The sequence below is a fragment of the Staurois parvus genome, unplaced genomic scaffold, assembly GCF_062004578.1.
Source record: "Staurois parvus isolate SC_StPar_1 unplaced genomic scaffold, SC_StPar_1.0 ptg000249l, whole genome shotgun sequence".
In the NCBI taxonomy this organism is placed as follows: Eukaryota; Metazoa; Chordata; class Amphibia; order Anura; family Ranidae; genus Staurois; species Staurois parvus.
Window position 1 is genome coordinate 867,330 of NW_028318045.1, and position 16,810 is coordinate 884,139.

A 16,810-nucleotide genomic window follows, 5' to 3' on the forward strand; every position below is an offset into this window, starting at 1 on the left:
TCCCACGTACGTCCTGATTGCCGCAGGAAACAGAACCCGGAAGACGGATGCCGGCATCGGTCGGAGGAGATGGCCGGGGGACGCTGCAGGGGGACATCGCGGGAACGCAGGACAAGGTAAGTGCAGAAGGGATCCCGGAGCAGTGCTACAGGGTATTCCCGAGTGTAGCTCGGGGTTACCGCTTTTGGTACTGCAAGTTTACCCCGATCTACACTCGGGAACACTGCCAGGGAGGTTAATTGGATGTTGTCTAAATTGGCCCTAGTATGTGTATGTATGAATGTGAGTTAGGGACCTTAGATTGTACACCCCTTGAGGGTTAGGGACTGATGTGAATGTACAATATATATATGTAAAAGCGCTACGTAAAATTGACGGTGCTATATAAGCACCTATGATAAATAAAAGCATCTGTGTATAGATTAAAAAAAAAAACATTATAAACACTTTTTTCTTGTTTTCACATACCCTCTGTTCTCAGCCGCATAGGAGCTGGGGGAGGAGAAACAGAAGCACAGTGGTCTTCCCAGTGAATAGCTGTGTCAGTACAAGTCTGATCATTGAAGGAGAGCGGGCTGAGTTCAAAGCACAGCTAGAGAACTGACCATGCTATGTTCTGCTGCCTAGTGTGGTCAGTTTTTAACAGGTAAACAGAGTGACTAGCAGGAACACCAGGGATTTCACACATAGGAAACAATACAAAGAGAAAAAAATACTTTTTCATGCTACGTGGTACAACAGGCACATATAACATATAAAATGTTGGGTTTACATACTCTTTAAGAGCATCAGATACAGCCAACATGTTTCGGGGGAAAAAGACTCCTCCTTTTTCAGGGCTTGGGCAATGAATGTTGGTAGAAATGTACTAAATTAAGGCTTGATAGAGAATTGTCTCTCTAAATGGCACTATGGAAGTTTGACTGGGACTTGGCAAGCCTATGGGTCAGCTCTCTGGATACCATGTCTGATACTCTTGAAGGCCTTTATCCATAAAATTTTCTTAGCAAATTAGCTCCAAATCTTTTCTCAACCATCCAGAAATTCAATTTTTATGCAGAATGTATAATATATATGCGTAGCCGATTTGTACACACATACCAGCTCCAATTTAGACAAGAGCCAATTAACCTACCAGCATGTCTTTAGAGTTTGAGGAGGAAACAGAGTACCCGGGGGAAACCCACAAGGAGAACAAGGCTAACTTCATGCAGGATCCATAAAAATAGGACAACTATAATCTCTCTGCATTTCTGCAATCAGGAAAGCAGGATGCACCAAAAAAAGGTCAGCATGTATTTGATTGACAGATCACTGACAGATCGTAGAAGATTTCAGCCACGCTGGGGTGAGCTTACTGTACATTGACTACAGAGAGAATTAAATTCAGTGGATGATGACTAGGTTTTTAAAATGTACAGCTGCATGCAGTGATCCATAAATGGGACATCCAAATGTATCTGAATTCAAGTAAAAATGAATGCAGACTGTCAGCACTCGAGTATTGAAAAGATGCGATTCTGCTAATAAATTATTTCCATCCAATTGAGTATTTCCATGAAAGTGCAGGATAAATTACAATATCCATGACGTTGCAGTTCTCTCCAGACGGATCATTGTGCCACACTGTAAAACAGATGCCCCAGCCATGTGTGATATTGTCACACAAGCTTTATTAAAAAGATCATATCTTCTACTCACAAAAGTACTTGGCTTTCTATCTTACATATCTGCATTCACACAATTGGGAAAGCAGACCTGCAATAATCCATAAATAGGGCACCTAAATCTATCTACATTCATGCGAGAAGGAAAGCAGACAGCACCATAAAAAGTCAGCCTGCAGTTTTTTCTCACTTGATTGACAGATCATTCACAGTTCATGGAAGATGTGACTTCATTGCAGTCATAGTGGATAGACACTGTGACTGCAGGGAGATTTCAGAGGCAGAGGTCTGCATTGTCAATAATGTAATCCTGTTTTGTTTTTCAGTCAGTAGAATTGGCCATGTTAGGTTCTTTTTAACTGAAGCCTTGTAGTTACTAGCCACATACAGTATATTAATCCATAAATGGGACACCTAAATCTGTCTACATTCACGTAAAAACAAGAAAGCAGGTCACACCAAAAAAAAAGGAAAAATGTAAGTAAAATGAAAATGTAAACATTTAGTTAACAGATTATCCATAGGTTGTGGAAGATGCAATTACAGACATAATGGAGTGAACATGCCAAACAGTGGCTGTAGAACAGTTTCTCTCAATTTTTTTAGCTCAGAGGAATCCCTAAATGTATTCTCTAGTCTCAGGCGACCTTTACTACAACCCGAAGCATCAAGGGTCAATGGAAAAAAATTCCCATTCCATGGGTGGTCAGTATGAAGATTGCAGCCCTTACAGTGACTGTTAGAATGCCACTGTTACGCTTACCCTATACAGAGAGAATTTCAGCCTGTTATTGATGAACCAGCTGAAATGTGCTTCATTGGTGGTCTTGTCGGCCGCTTCCAACCTGACATACCTCAAATGAAAAATCAAAGTAGCCAGGCAGAAAACTGTCAGCTGAACAGCGTCTGCATCCAATCAGGTGCAGACTGTATCCAGGTATTATGACAGCTGGTTGGGCCATCTGTCAAAATACAAGAAATTTGTCCATCGGGGCTGTAAAGCATGGATGGAGGAATCTGTTCGATTTTATCTGTTTAGCCTGCAGGCATGTATAATTTTTACAGACAGTTAAAATAATTGGTGTCATGGCAATTGCTCTGTCAAGTGTAGCTGGCCCTGAAGCTATGCAGGCACCATCAAATGAGAGATCATTTTCAGTTCAAGGAACCCCTAGTAGCCTCTGGAGGAACCTAGGCCTCCATGAAACCTTTGTTGAGAATATCTACTGTAGAGAGATTTCAGAGAACACTCTTTTTTTTTTTTTGAAAATGTATAAATACTTTTTTTGTAGATGTACATGTTGTAGTACAGGACTGTTGGAATACATCATTCATGTATTTTTGTGCAACTACTGTACATCATTACAATAAGTCCCCTACTTACGAACCAGTTCAGCAAAGTCCAGCAAAGATCAGCCCTTCCAGACAAAGGCTGCGAGCACTGATCAGCAGGGGCGGACTGGCCATTTGGAAACTCGGGCACTGCCCGAGGGCCCGGGGTCAGTAGGGGGCCCCATGAGATGCCCCTGGTACCTTTTTCATAGGCTTTTTTGAGTTTGGGGAAGGACACAGGGGCCCCATGATCCCCTATTGCCCCGGGGGCCCCATGAGTTGTCAGTCCGCCCCTGCTGATCAGTGTGTTCTGGAGGGGGGAGTCCCCCTTTCAGAACACAAAGGCACAACGGGGGAGATCGCTGCACCAACGTTTTCGTATGGCAATCTGTCAGTTTCTTTTTGTTCAGCCCACTGGGTTTGTGTACCCAACTTTACAGGATTGGACATGCGGACACAAGTTCGCATCTTTGAAAGTTCGCAAGTTGAATGTTTGTATGTAGGGGACTTACTGTATGGGTATTCAGTAGAGATATATTCTTCAACCAATAGATGAGAGTATTTATACGTTTGTAGCTGCACCCATGATAAGACTCTATGTATTTTCTCTAAAGTTCCTATTTCCTGTTAGCAGAGAAGCAGCAGATAAACACAAGTGGACTGTTCATTGTCTGTTCTGTAGGGCTATATACAGAATCTCTACAAGGACATGTAATGTTCCTCTTGATGAAGCTTGCAGTAGCTATCTGCATGCAATGATCCATAAACAGGACACTTAAATCCAACTGCATTCACACGATGAGAAAGCAGACCAGCAATGATCCATAAATGTATCTGCATTCATTCAAACAGAAAGTAGACCTGCAGTGATCCATAAACTGGACACCTATATCTATCTGCAGTCACACAATCATAAATTAGACCTCCAATGACCCGCAAACAGGACACCTAATTCTATCTGTATTCACAGGATCAGAAAGTAGACCTGCAATGATTTACAAACAAGACAAATATATCTATCTGCGTTCACTTGAACAAAAGGTAGACCTGCAATGATCCACAAACAGGACACCTAAATCTTTCTGCATTCACTCAATCAGAAAGCAGACCTGCAATGATCCACAAAAAGGACACCTAAATGTGACTTTATTCACATGATTAAAGAGCAGATCTGCAATGATCCACAAAGAGGACGAATAAATAGATCTACATTTAGTCAATCTCAAAGCAGACCTGCTCTGAGGCTTTCAAAGAAGGGCCTTGGAGGAGTGGTTGAATGAACTGTTGAGGGACCTCAGCCAATCCGCAAAAGGAGACTTGGCAAGGGGCTGGACTCCCTTAAAAGGTGTTAGAGTCTGCTTGGTAGGAGAGAGGAGTTGGAGGTGAGGAGTTGGAGTGGGGGAGGAGTGTGTCAGGAACATGTGAGGCTACAGGAAGAAGGCTGCCAGGAGGTCTGCTGGGATGGGGCCTGTCTATGAGCCTGACGTCAGAGAGGAGGAAAGCTCAAGACTCACTGGTCCCCTAAGAGAGGACCACCTGTGTGGCAAGGAAGGAGCCACCCAGCTGATAGGCCTGGAGGTAGCAACCATTCTACAAGCTGTGCAGGAGAGGATCTGAGTGAGTACACCTACACCCCCCTGGGTGGATAGGGGAAGGAACACTCTGGTAGGTAACCAGATTAGCCCCTGTCTAGTGATTGTGCACCTTAATTGAAGGAACAGGAGGCAGATCCCCTGCTCAGGAAAGAAAACCTACAGATTGCTGGGTGAGGAGGAGTTCATCTGGGGTACTACAACTGGAGTTGTTGGCTAGCACTCCAACAGAGACTGTGTGTCAGAGAGAAGAAGCTTTGAACAGTTCAGAAGGTTTTTCCTCAGATTTTGGTTCCCTCGGGCATCCTATACACCCCTTACCCCTTCCAAGTTAAATCCCCTAAATGAAAAAAAATCAAAACCAATGTTCAATTCCTGATTTCTGACCATGGATGAATGCGTGTGTGAAAAATGCTGATTGAGATTGACTGGCTGTGCAGGACTATAGGGGGGCCCAAATTCAACAGCAACCCCTAAGGGGGTAATGCCACAAGAGGATCCAAAGCTTTATTGAGTGATCATATCATTAAAGTAGAAGCAATGTCTCTGAGCCTCGCAGGACCCCTTCATCAGGGATGTGACATGCCTGATGAAGGGGCCCTGTGAGGCTCCGAAACATTGCTTTTACTGTAATGTTGTGATCGCTGAATAAAGCTTTGGACCCACTTTGGAGATCCATGGTGTGCTGTTAACATTCTCTCGTTCTGATTCTCTTCAGTTCCAGCTGGTGGTCACTGCAACTCCCACTTACATATACAGCCATTTTGCAGGAACGTGTGCGTTGGGAATAGTGTGTTGGAAACTCTGTTCCTACAAATGGGACACCAAAATTTATCCATATTCATGCAATCAGGAAAGCAGGCTACACTAAAAAGAGTTCATCGTACAGTTTCTATGCATTTCATTAGAAGATATTTCACAGATCAAGGTGTAGTTACATTACAGTCATCATGGAACAAACGCTGTACAGTTACTAAAGTAAACACATGAGGATAAACCAGATACATCTTTATGGATGCAGACAATTATGATAAGGAGCAGCATAGAGATAGATCCAAAGTCAGAATACCATAGCAAGATTAAACTAACAGATCGATTTCATGAGATATCACATTCCCCTTTCCCTGCCGCTGGTATAGCAGAATACCTGGGAGCAGCCATGTGGACAGATGATATCTTGTTCTGTTCCACGCTGAGAGAAATACTTGTTTGCTTCTAAATGTAACACTGACTTTTTTCTGGAATCAATGTGATGCTCTAGGCAAATATTAAACAATACATTATATTCCAGCTATGCATTCAATGAAAAACAACAAACACATCTGGGGCAACTGCCTGAAGTCTGTCTGCATTTTATTCCACAATTCAATGCACAGCAGATATCAGACAGTCAGACTCTAATGCTAACATATTGCAGGCACTGAGGCATTTCACTATCTGGGCTGTAATCTACAGCAGGAATATGTAAATCACAAAAGCAGCTGAACAGAATTCAAAACACAGTTCGCAAACGATGCAGTTTATCTGTGTGTATTGCATGTAGTCTAACAATCTGTTGGTAGGTCCATTGTGTTATTGTGTAGCATGCTTTCCAGAAATAAATATCGCTTTAAAGTGATTCTAAACTTTATTTTTTTTAATAATAAACATGTTATACTTACCTACTCTGTGCAATCATTTGGAACTGAGAAGTCTCGATCCTCCTCTCCAGAGGTCCCCCGCACTCGTGCAGGCTCAATCCCATTTCTTGCTCCCTCCTCAAACAATTTGATTGACAGCAGCAGAAGCCAATGGTTTTTGCTGCTGCCTCTCTGCACTGTGAGGAGGGAGAGAGCGGAGTAAGCCGCTGCTTTTGGGCACAGCGCTGGATCAAGATCAGGCAATTAGAAGGGGGACTGTGGGGATCCTGGACATAGAAGGTTTTTTACTTTAAGGCAAAGAATGCATTAAGGTAAAAAACCGTATGTCTTTAGAACCACTATAAGCCCTGGTTCACACTGATGCGGAATTCGCAGCGGTTTCAGTGTGAATTCCGCACCGCATCAGAATCACACCCAGTTCATGCGAACCGCTGCGGGTGTGTATGTTAAGAGTCAGATCGCATAGGTGTGAATACCCATGCGATCCGATTCTAGTGAGGACCCAAAAAAGGGTCCTGCACATTTTTTGTGCAGATGCGGTGCGAATAGAGCCATGTATGGCTCCAATCGCACCGCACACAAATCGCATGTGATTTGCACAGGAATGCGGTGTGGTTTCGGTTAGAATCACATGCGATATACCGCACCGCACATATGTGAACCCGGGCTAAGGTTCAACTCTAACCAGACATATTATAGAAGACACGTGTCAATGCAACTCTGTATTTAATATTAAAGCATTAAATGTATTTTTTTTTGCAAGCATTGTAAGTATCTGAATTTGACTTATCAGCCTTTTGTAGTCCCTGTTAGGTCCCCCCCTCCCTATAAAGCTAGTATCTGGGCTAAGCAAGATCAGGGCCTGCAAATAAAAGTTGCCTAATTGCCAAGAGATACATTTATATAACCAGGGGCAGACTGACAACTCATGGGGCCCCCGGCAATAGTAAATCATGGGGCCCCTGTGTCCTCACCTACACTCAAATCACACCCAAAAAAAGCCTATGAAAGGTACTCATGGGGCCCCCTACTGACCCCGGGTCCTTCAGCAGTGCCTGAGAGCCCGAATGGTCAGTCCGCCCCTGTATATAACTAGTCTAGAGAAATCACAGTAGAGTTGTGGAGACCAACAGCCCTTATTTTTACAGGTGTTCCGACTTGGCGACTGTGTTTCATGTGCTTTTCTTTAACACACAGAAAGTCTGGTCCCTGACCTGCCCCTGAGCAAAACAGTCTCCACCCCCAAGCTTCTGCGTGGATCAGTCACATGGTCAGTAGGTTGGTACAAAGTAGCCTGTACACTTCCCTGAAGCTGTGTTTCTTAAATAGCAGCAGATGCACAAAGCATTCATGGGTGCCAATTTTTGACAATTAAAACCAGGTTTTTGGTGTTACAATTTGTAAAAATGAAGATCATATTCTGCATTAGCACCCTTCTGACTATGTCCTGTGTGTTTTAATGTGTGCTGGGAGTTCAACTTGAAATGTCTATTTCTGTAGCTTTTCCTTTTCGATGTATCTGAAAACCTGAAATTACCTTATTGATTTGTAATTGAGGTTTTATTACTTGAAAGTCAGTGCTAAATGTCTTTGAATACTATAGCCTCAGTTACCCCTGAAAAAATGTCCGCACCACTGCAAAGAAATAAGTACCATCAATGCTTTCTTGATAAATGACAAATATGTAAAATCATAAAACCACCATAAGGTCTCATCCACATAGGCAGACAAAACGCTGCTTTAAAAGCATTTTTAATTTTTTAGGCCTCTGAACGCAGCTACATTTCAGCCAATGGGGTTAATTTACTAAAAATGGAGAGTGCAAAAAAATGGTGCAGTTCTGCATAGAAACCAATTAGCTTCCAGGTATTTTTTATCAAAGCTTAAAGTGGAACTTTACTCTATCCACCTAATTTTTTTTCTCCCCCTGCCTACCTGTAGCAGTGTTCTGCTCAGGGAAGTTACTCACCCACCCAGTGGATCTAGTGTTGTCCTGCTCTAATCCCCTTCTTTGTAGCCGGAACATGAGTCCTGTGCTGCCATTTTCTTCCGGGATGTCATCAGGAGGCACAGGCGCTGCTAGGCCACCCCCTCCTGCTTTAGTGAATGGCTACTTCCAGTGCCACTCAGGATATCCATCTCACATTTTCATTCCCAGAGGCACTTGGGGGCACTGGCGTCATTCTCCTAAGTGAATGACAGAAGAGGAGTCTGAAAGAAATACCTTTTTTTTCAAAAAGGTAAAGAAGCAAAACTAGGGGAAGAAAACACATGGCTAGCTGTGCAGCGGAGGGGGAGCAGGATGGAGATGAGAAAAGTTGTCAGAAAGGGTAAAGCAGGCCATACATGGGTCAAATTCTGAACAAATTTTCTTTAGAAAATCAGAAATTTCATGCATTTTGTAATCCGATGGCGCCGTCCTTGATTTTGAAATTCAACCAACCAAGCCATCAATTTCACCTCGTGGTGCTACAGAAAATAATTTTCGTGGCCAAGAATTTTCTTTTCTTTCCAGGTCACAGCTCATGCTCGTTACTTTTTCATTTATATTTCTCACACAATCCTCCCATCATTGATTCGAAATTCATTCGTTTTTTCAAAAGTATTTTCAACATGCCCGATCACTCATATTTGATGGTCACACGAATATTGGCTGTTTCTGTGACCCACTAATGGTGTGAAATTCGAACAAAAATTCTTAGAAAAGATTTTCAAAAGAAAATTCTTTCAAAATTCGACCCGTGTATGGCCAGCTTAAAGTCCTGCTTTAACTGAACAGGCTGAAGTTAGAATTGGATTGGCTACCATGTACAGCTGCATCAGATTTTGTACTCTCCAGTTTTACTAAATCATCCCAGGTGTGTCCATACACATTGTGGTGTTAGAATTATATTTTGAAGCAACAAACCTGCATTAGGAGAGCAGCCTACTATCATAATTTATGCATGTACATGCAGAAGTGTATGTAACTTTATTTGGGTGCTTAGAATAAATGAATTTTATCGCCAGTAGAATGTATTTATGCTCATACACGTGTAAACGCGCCATAGCAGACCTTTTTTTATGCTTGATTCTTCTGCTAGCTCCTGGCACAAAGATCCAGCGTAGCAAGGAGTATTTTAATACGCCCATATCCATCTAACCTAAAGGTAAGACTGTATGAACACTCATCACGTGAACTAACCCTATACATGCTTTATAACATATAACAACAATTAGAAATAAACCTACCAAACATCCAGACCAAATATGCCAAATAATATTCAGCTAAAAAAGGGCTTTCTGAACAGATACATCCCGGGTTAATTGAATATAGCATATATCAATCAATCAATAAATAAAATAAAAAGTGCATAAAACCATCCCTAATCACACAAAGAATAACATAACATAATTCTAAAAAGATATATAGTTTTATTGAGAAAAAAATAGAAACCGATGAATAAAAAGGAATATATGTGCATCACAGGAGCTTCTGATACTTGTTGAGCTTAGTGTATCTGTCTGCTCATACCTCATACAGGCAAGCAGATACACACTGACAGGGAGAGAGAATGGACTACCACAGTGCAATGGTAGTTCATTGAGATCTATTAGTGAACAACCACAAAGGCTGTCGAGACTTGTAGTTTTCCAATTCACAGAACACTGTGAATAGATGATGTGGCTGGGCGAATGGAGCCCCACACAGCCCCGTTCTTTTTTTAATTAGTGACAGCAAGCGAGGGAAGAAGATCCCTGGCTTGCTGTCACTAGAGCCTTCGGAGCGGGAACATGGTACATGTTCTACTCTAAAAATGGGTGGAACATGTACCATGTGCCTAAAGGTAAACTCATCCTTTAAATGTAAAATGTACTATTTTTGTTCTACGGCTCTGTACTCATCATTGTATTCCTGCATTGTTCCAAAGACAACAATGGAACTATGTGGAGATCAGTAAAAGATGTGCCCTTTTTTTTTTATTCCTGTGTGCAAGAGGCCTCAGTACTTATTGTTTATAAATTAAAATAAATGTTTTTATTCAAATTTCAATTCCTGGAAAACTCAAAAAGTTATGCCTTCTGCTTTTGGGGAGGGAAGTTACAGGCAGTTGAACCATGTTTTTAGTGCCCCCAACTACCCCACCTTAAGCTTCAAAGGCGCATTCATATGACGTGTTGTGATGTTTCGTGGCCGTGGCAAAATTTATGCCCCTTGTCACGTTTTTCAGGCAGTACCAACCAGGGGTGGACTGACAACTCATGGGGCCCCCGGGCAATAGGGGATCATGGGGCCCCTGTGTCCTTGCCCAAACTCAAAAAAGCCTATGAAAAAGGTACCAGGGGCATCTCATGGGACCCCCACCTGACCCCGGGCCCTCGGGCAGTGCCTGAGTTTCCAAATGGTCAGTCCGCCCCGGTACCAACTGCCAAGCACGAGCCATTCAAGTGAAAGGGGACATGCTGTTGGTTCGGCATTTATGGGGGGGGTTAAAACAGGTGGTGAAGAGGCATCACAACGCATTAGAGGCATGGCAGTTTAGGTGTAACTCTAAACTAAGGCTGGCCATACACTATACAATTTTCTGTAGATTTACCTTTAACTGTGTAGTACAAGGACCCGCCTAATTGGATACAACTGAAAGTGTTGTTTAGGTTTGACCTCATATTCTATGGTTTTTGGTAAATCTAAAGCAATTTTCTAAAGAAAAATTGTATAGTGTATGGTCAGCCTTAGCCAAAGTCCAGTCTGTTTTTGTCCCCCAATGTGCCAATCTCACCTACCGTGTCAAGTACTTTTTATTTTTTAACAATGGTATATTGCAAATGCATAACTGTACAGAGCACATACCATCATATCCACAGCCATACACCTCTGTCAGAATCCTGCACCGTCCTCCCATCACCCTCACATCTCCAATGGTGTCAGAAACAGAAACCCATATAGATCTTTGTACATTATGTAACATATCTGCACATCAGCACACAATTTCACAATATAGTGTATACCACGCATATATACATTGTTGCAGTATATAACAGATATTCACAACTCTGGCATTTAGCAATGATGGCAATCCATTCTCCTTTCCTTACACTTTAGATTTTCAGCATGTCAACCCAGGAACATCTGTTGTAGACTGAAAAGCGTGACAGCCTGTAGTATGAATGTTCTACCTCCTAATCTCTGAACTACGTACATTGTAGCAGTCTAGCTGCATATACAAATGTTTGTAGTTGATCAGAATTCCCCTTGAAGAGCCCTTTCACACTGCTCAGTTCTTGATACTCTTTTGCTGTTTAAAAAGCAGAACAAAAATGCATCCCATTAAATCCTATTGCATTCTTCACACCAATGCACTGCGGGTGTGGTGCGTTTTTAAAAGTCATGCATGCCTCATTTTTGGTACATGTTTGAAAAGCACACCAAAAACGCATTGAAAACATGTAAAAACTCTATATGCGGTTTTCCAAAATGCATACAATGTTTTTGAGTGCGTCAGTGTGAAAGAGCCCCATTTGATTCTTTTTTTTACAAATTTGATGTAAACGCGCAGATTTGACAATTCACCATGTTCAAACACTTTGCAGTGGTTTTGGAGAAAACTGATTTTTTTATGAATAGCAATATCTAAACATTTAGAACATACAGAATTGATTTAAATGCAAATACACAAAGACCTGTGACTCTATGGGCCGATCCACAGGCTGGGGTTTTCAGGCTCATGATTCTATTATGACAAAACAGCTTTATGCATCCCACTACTCAATGCACAGAAACCAAATCAACCCAATTCACAATACAGACAGTGGGGAACTCTCACGTATATGGTGAGATATGCAACAGAACCTCCTTAAACTAGCTGTACACTATACAATCTATTTGTACAATCTCTGTACAATTTCCTTTAGATTTACCAAACCCATGTATAATGAGGACACGCTTAAACAATATATTCAGTTAGTATCAGGACAGGGCCTTGCACGACATAGCTGATGATAGATCTACAGTAGATTGTACAATCAGATTATATAGTGTATGGCCATCCTAGGCTGAACTGCACATTTAACAAACTTTCAGCAAAGCAAAGTGCAATCACAGTGTTCAAAGTGCAAGACATCACTGCATTATTAGTTAACCCATTTAAAGGGGCTTCTGGTTGGAATATTGGACTTTGCCTATACAAGCATTTCTCTTGATACTTTCTTTTTGACAGTGACATCATACCTCTTAAAGGCGCAGTCCACCCAAAATTGTTATTTCAGTGTTTGGTAACTGCTGGACAGTAAACCACCTGAGTCACTTCTGTCTCTCGGTAACTCTGTTGGTGGGATCTTTGTGCCAGGTTCTCAGCTCTGTATACCTGCTGTGCCTATTATGAGGGGTTCCCACCACTCTGCACACCTACTTTCCCACATTCCTATATTTCCTGAGTTGAGTTCATGGGTCTGTACACCTGCTGTGCCCATTATGAGGGGTTTCCACATTTCCTGAGTTGAGTTCATGGGTCTGTATATCTTCTGTGCCCATTATGAGGTGTTCCCACATTTCCTGAGTTGAGTTCATGGGTCCGTACACCTGCTGCACCAATTATGAGAGGTTCCCACATTTCCTGAGTTGAGTTCATGGGTCCGTACACCTGCTGCGCCCATTATGAGAGGTTCCCACATTTCCTGAGTTGAGTTCATGGGTCTATACACCTGATGCACCCATTATGAGGTGTTCCCACCACCCTGCACACATAATGTGTCCTTTATAAAAGGCTCCAACCATCCCTGCACCAAGTCCCTGGGTCTCCACACCTGCTTCATGGGTCTATACACCTATTGCACCCATTATGAGGGATTCCCACCATCTCTACACAGAGTTCCCAGGTCTGTACACCCATTTAGAGGGGTTCCCACCTTTCCTGAGTTGAGTTAATTGGTCTTCACACTTGCTGCACCCATTATGAAGGGTTCCCACATTTCCTGAGTTGAGTTCATGGGTCTGTATACCTACTACACTCAATATGAGGGGTTCCCACATTTCTTGCGATGAGTTCATGGGTCTGCACACCTATTGTGCCCATTATGATGGGTGCCTACATTTCCTGAGTTGAGTTCATGGGTCCATACACCTGCTGTGCCCATTATGAGAGACTCCCACCATCTCTGCACTGAGTTCCCAGGTCTGTACACCTATTGTGCCCATTACGATGGGTTCCAACCATTCTTGCTGTGCGTTTCTGGAACTACACACCTACTGTGCCCAATATGAGGAGCTTCCACCATCCCTGCTGAATTTTTTATCTTATTTATATTATGGAGAATGAAACAGAAGGGGCTGGAACACAAACAGGATGGGGGCACCCAAAACACCCAGGTGTGCAGGAACAGAGTTGAGAACTTTAGCATGGAGATCTGTCTGCCAGAGTATTCAAGGCATATAAGAAAGTCAGGTGCAGACCCGACCCCTCTACAGATGAAATATAATTTTTGTTTGCACCAACCTTTTAATTACACATCAGAAAGAGCCATAATTTACAAAGTGCACAGTTGCCAACAGTGTCCCAGGGACGGTCCCTGGTTGCTCCAAGAATTGTATAGCATACATAGGTAAGACTTGATCCACAAAGCTAACACACCACACACACACACCTCCTGTCACTTATAAGTGACAGTTATTTGCAGCTGAATCCAATGAAATTTGAAAATGACAGTCACATGGCTATAATAACAATCCTTGTATTAAAGGTTTGTGAATACGCCTGTTGTGCTGGGTAATGTCACATCCACAGGCTCAGGAGCAGAGAGTCCCTGGAAATCATTTCAACACGTTGGCCACGGTGGGAGCAAAGCCTTGAAGTATACGCTGTATACGCTGCTCTCCAATCGCTGATCCTGGCTTTGAATGCACCTGATTTGGCTGTAGCCTGTCTGTGCTGAGGAAGAGGAGATGCTGCAGGCTCTCCCAGCCTCCAGACACATCTCCCCCAGTCTGGTCCTCTGTAAAGTGGCATGAAGCATGCACAGATGAGCCTGCTGGATGGTACATGGCCCCCTCTGCCTGCACTGTGATTGCCCCTCGCAGAGGTGCCTGGGATGCAATGTGTGGGGCACAGCCGCTTACCTTATTATTAATGCTTCCTGTAACATCAGACAGAGCCGGCTCCTTCTCTGCAGCCACACAGTGTCCTCATCTCCAGCATCACATCACAGGGAGGCTGCGGTGTCAGCCTCTCCCTGCTCAGCCCTCCTGTGATTGGACGTTGCCTGACAGTAGATCCTCCTTCCCTGATGCTCCTGTGCCATCAGGTCAAGATGCATAATTTAGTGAAACAACTGGTAGGCAGGCTGGATCAACTATCAGATCAACAGAGCACAAAAGGGACTTCTGCCTGGAGGTGTGCCGTTGTCGTCGCTCCATGTAGCAGGCTCCAAGGAGTGTTCAGTGCTAAGCTGGCCACACACATATTGATATCATCATTCAATCAATCATTCGATGCGACTAAAGATAGCCATATATGTATCGACCTGTGATCAATCTAGAATCGAACATTCGCAAACAAGAAATACATCATCGATTAAAATATCAAGCGATGCAATCGAATGAAAATTAATATTTTTCATGCACTGCGTCACAGTACACGGTGCAATGTACCGCGATTAAGTATTTGTTTTTCTATATATTTTATACACGAATAAACTATATTTAAAAAAGAGACTGAAAATACATTTAGAAATGATCTATTAAAAACAATAATTTTGTTGATTTGTCCTGTGATCAGTTATCTATTATACTCAGGGGCGGACTGACAACTCATAGGGCCCCCAGGCAATAGGGGATCATGGGGCCCCCATGTCCTTGCCCAAACTCAAAAAAGCCTATGAAAAGGTACCAGGGGCATCTCATGGGGCCCCCTACTGACCCTGGGCCCTCGGACAGTGCCCGAGTTTCCAAATAGTCAGTCCACCCCTGATTATACTGTATGCAGATATTCGTTCAGTCGATAAGAAATAATGGATAAAACTTCGCCACAGCCAGTTGACTTGCCAGTGCTGAAATGGATTGAATGCTGGATCTGTGGTTTACAATTCTTATTCAGTTTGATCAATATGATAGCGTCCATACACGTAATGATCTGATCAAACGTTTCTTCACCGAATCATGCAATATGATTGGATCCATGAAGTACTGAAAAGATACATGCTGTGTCATGAGTCTCCTTTGAGCAAAACAAATGATGGAAAGGAAAATCCAATCATAAAAAAAGTAGAACAATATCACTGTTAAGCGCATGGCACATCAATCAGTCTTTTTGATCTTCCTCTTTTTCAGTCGTATTTTTCTCCTGCACGGAAAATCCATTGACAATACAATTGTATATAAAAAGTTCCGACTATGTTCACAATAGGTTGGCCACAAACGTATTGATATGATCTTTCAGTCAGTCATTCGATGTGACTAAAGTTGGCCATAGATAAAATAATTAAATTGATCACTTAATGTGAATAAACTTATTGAAATTAATAAAAATTGTGAACCAAAGAACCTTCATTCAATTCGATTTAGTAACTTCCCAAACCATTGAGACTCTGCAGAAATGATCTGTGGTGGCAGAATTTTGTTGATTGGTTCTGATCAGTTGAACAAATCTGTGTGTTTGAGAAGTGATTATAATTCAGATCAATTCATTTTATAGATCATTTACATTTAAAACTAATAAATCATATTTTTGATAAATATGTTTAGTCAATCACATAATGCATACAAATACAGTGTTGCATTGTTTAATATTTTAATTGATTATAGATCACTTGTTTGTGACTGCTCATATCTAAATCAATCACAGATTGGTACGTTTATGGCCACCTTAATATGACAAAACTGAATAAGGATCAAGAATCACACACCCGCTGTTTAATCTACCTAAAGAGATTTTGATCAATTCTGTCACTGGCAAGTCGATTGGCTGTGGCAGAAATGTATTAATTTCTGATCAGTTGAATAAATATAAGATCAATCTGATCAGTCGAACAAATATCTGCTTGTGTATCAGGCAACCAGCTGTAAGACAGATTGATGATTGTTTTCAAAAGATCATTTCTGACAGATTGTATTTTCACTGGATACTGTATGTGTTGCATCAATCAATATTTTTAACCACTTGCCCTCCAGAGGATTTACCCCCCTTCCTGACCAGACTGTTTTTTTGCGATACTGCGTTATTTTAACTGACAATTGCGTGGTCATGCAATAATGCACCCAAATTAAATCTTTTTTTCCCCACAAATAGAGCTTTCTTTCAGTGGTATTTGATCGCCTGTGTGGCTTTTATTTTTTGCGCTATAAACAAAAAAAGACTGACAATTTTGAGAAAAAAACAATATTTGTGATTTTTTGCTATTAAACATGTCCAGTAAAAAAATTTTAAAAATCAAATTTCGTCATAAATTTAGGCCAAAATGTATTCTGCTACATGGCTTTGCTAAAAAAAAATCCCAATACGTGTAAATAAATTTGTTTACGTGAAAGTTATAGTGTTTACAAATGGCGGTATATATACTGGATTTTTTTTTATACTAGTAATGGTGGCGATCAGCAACTTATAGCGGG

At 41.9% G+C, this 16,810-nt stretch overlaps 1 protein-coding gene across 1 annotated transcript in view; it reads right to left on the bottom strand.

Moving 5' to 3' along the window:
- The window catches only part of SYN3 (synapsin III), a 486,671-nt gene extending 472,219 nt beyond the window's left edge, over positions 1-14,452 (bottom strand). The window contains exon 1 of the mRNA XM_089680647.1: positions 14,324-14,452. The gene's annotated coding sequence lies outside the window, so the exon portion shown is untranslated. The remainder of the gene's footprint in view (positions 1-14,323) is intronic.
- Positions 14,453-16,810: the final 2,358 nt, after the last annotated feature.